Source organism: Nematolebias whitei, chromosome 15 (assembly GCF_014905685.2).
Source record: "Nematolebias whitei isolate Nwh7 chromosome 15, NemWhi1, whole genome shotgun sequence".
NCBI lineage: Eukaryota > Metazoa > Chordata > Actinopteri > Cyprinodontiformes > Rivulidae > Nematolebias > Nematolebias whitei.
In genome coordinates this window covers 37,422,722-37,425,534 of record NC_056512.1, presented here as the reverse complement: position 1 = coordinate 37,425,534, position 2,813 = coordinate 37,422,722, and positions in this window count along the sequence as shown.

Genomic DNA, 2,813 nt, shown 5'->3' with positions numbered 1-2,813 from the left:
TGACAGTTAATGCGGCTCATATCTTTTGAAATTAACAGTAAAAAGGTTCGTTCTGGTTCCGGTCCAAACAGTTCGTAGACCCAGAGCTACGTGACCCGGTTCGTTCTGGTTAAGGTGTCTTGAAGAAATGTGACGGGCTGCCAAAAGTCGATTGGCGCCGCGGGAGCGCGCACGAGAGGACACGCTGTTTCGGTTCTTCAAAATTTCAAATGTTTCTTTGTCTGCTCGACATTACAGAAAGTTGTGTCTCCCTTTACCGTTTCCTTAAAAATGCACTTTACTGGTCAAACAGCATTTTTTCGTCTTCTTGTTAATCGATGTTTGGCACGCGGCCAGCTCCTCAGCTGTGGAAGCGAATATGTGTAAAGTTTCAAATTAAAATGGATTAATAGAAATGCTTTTCATTTTCAAAATAAAGCTGCATGTTTTGACTCATAAATAAAATTAAAAATAAATAATCCAAACTGCATTTTCATTTTCTTCTCCAAGACTGCTCAATTTGTAAATTAATTAAAATTATAAATAAAATAACGTTTAACATTTAATTTTCAAAATATGTCCCTGTAAAAGTGAGCATAATTTATTTTGAAATGTCAGATTTGAAAATTAAACTATGTATTAGCAGAAATGCCTTTTCATTTCAAAGTCAAGGCTGCATTTTTACCTTTAATTTTTTTCCTTTAATGTATGACTTTAAAACTCATAATTATGACTTTTATTCTCGTAATTATAACTTTAAAAACTCATAATTATGACTTTTTATTCTCATAATTATGACTTTAAAACTCATAATTATGACTTTTATTCTTGTAATTATAACTTTAAAACTCATAATTATGACTTTTATTCTTGTAATTATGACTTTAAAAGTCGAAATTACGACTTCTTGTTGGGCTTTTATTTTTTCTTTCATATCGGAAATGGGCTTCCACGGTATTTACAAAAATAAAAGACGTACTTCACTGGCCACATTAACTCCAAAGGAATAAAGATGCTTTATACCATACCATAACAATTTATTTATAGAGCACTTAAAACAGTAACAAGGCCAACCAAAGTGCGGTACAATAGAAACAAACAAGCACAGCGGACAGGAAAACATAAAATAAAAATATAGACACGAATAGCAGCAGATAATAACTAAAAGGCCAACACTGTAGACTACAGACTGGATCAAAACAAATCACACCGTGTCAAAGGCAAGGGAATAAAAGTGTGTTTTCAAGCGAAACTTAAAGACTGTGAGTGTGGGAGCCTGCCTGACACGCAGTGGCAACTCATTCCATAGTCTTGGACCTGCCACAGAGAAAGCCCCGTCACCTCTGAGCTTGCGACGGGTTTCTGGAACTGAAAGGAGCATCTGGTCTGCTGACCTCAGAGAGCGCGGTGGGACATATGGCTGTAGAAGATCAGTGAGATAGGATGGGGCAGAACTGTTCAGTGATTTAAAAACATACACGAGTATTTTGAACTGGATCCGAAGGTGAATGGGTAGCCAGTGCAGGGAGGCCAAAACTGGAGTAATATTCTCTCTATGGCCTGTACCAGTTAAAAATTGGGCTGCAGCATTTTGGGCCAGTTGTAGACGTGCAATGGAGGATTGATTGATTCCAAACAGAAGTGCATTGCAGTAATCGAGCCTGGATGTTATGAACGCATGGATCACTGTCTCGAGATTCTTTTTGGACAATATGGGCTTCAGCTTAGACAGCCGCCTCAGCTGGAAAAAAACAGGATTTAACAATCATGTTTACATGACTGTTAAGTTTTAAGGAGGGGTCCATTATCACTCCCAAATTGGTGACTCTGTGTTTCTCTAACGGAGCTAGAGAGGAAAGGTCAACGCAGTGGTTCATGGACGTGCCATTGGAATGGAACAAGATGACTTCCGACTTCTTCTCGTTGAGACTTTAGAAGTTTAAAGCCATCCAGTCCCGGGTGTCAGCCAGGCAGTCGAAAAGAGGTTGAATAGCGCATGTGCCTCTGTTCCTCAGGGGGAAGTAAATTTGACAGTCATTGGCGTAGAAATGAAATGGTATGTTGTGATTGCGGAAAATAGCACCTTGTGGCAGCAGGTATTAAAAAAACAGAAGTTTAGGTCTCGTCAGTGTTTGTATTTAAGTCTGTGTCTCTGTGTCGGTCTTTGTCCTGGCATTGGCACGTGTCCCCAGTGAAATGCTGCCCCGCACGCAGAATGAAACTCTGATGACGCGCACTCCACACCAGCTGGTGGCGGTAATGAGCACCTTCCGTTTCTGCCAACCGCCAAAAAAATCAAGAAGAAAATCTGCTGTAAGGACGGAGTGAATGCTGGTTCTTTTGGGTCCAGTTAAAGGTAATCCTGGTTCTGTTGGGTTCTGTTAAAGGCAATGCGTGTTTTGTGCTGTAAATACTGACATTTAAACTCCTGTTTTAATCACATTAACTGCGTTTCAATGCTAGCTAGCGTTAGCATGAAGCTAATGTTTGAGTAAATAAAAAGTTTAATGTTTGAAGCTAAAAGCGCTCCCAGCCCAGAAAGCTTTTGTTGTGGTCATATAAACAGATTCTTGTGTTTCTGTTTCATGACTTGATGTTTAATCTGAATTAATCTCAGTTTTAAAACGTGCTCAGATTTGTGACGAATGACTTGTGTTCAATAAAGTTTACTGGTTCAAAATTTAGAGGAGCCATCTTTGTAGTTTTTATGGACTTTTACGTCAGAACTTTAAAATACAAGTGATTGAAAACATAGTGAGACATTAACAGAACCGTTGTGACCTGCAGCTGGATCTGTGGTCCGAACCGCTGTGACCTGCAACTGGATCTGTGGT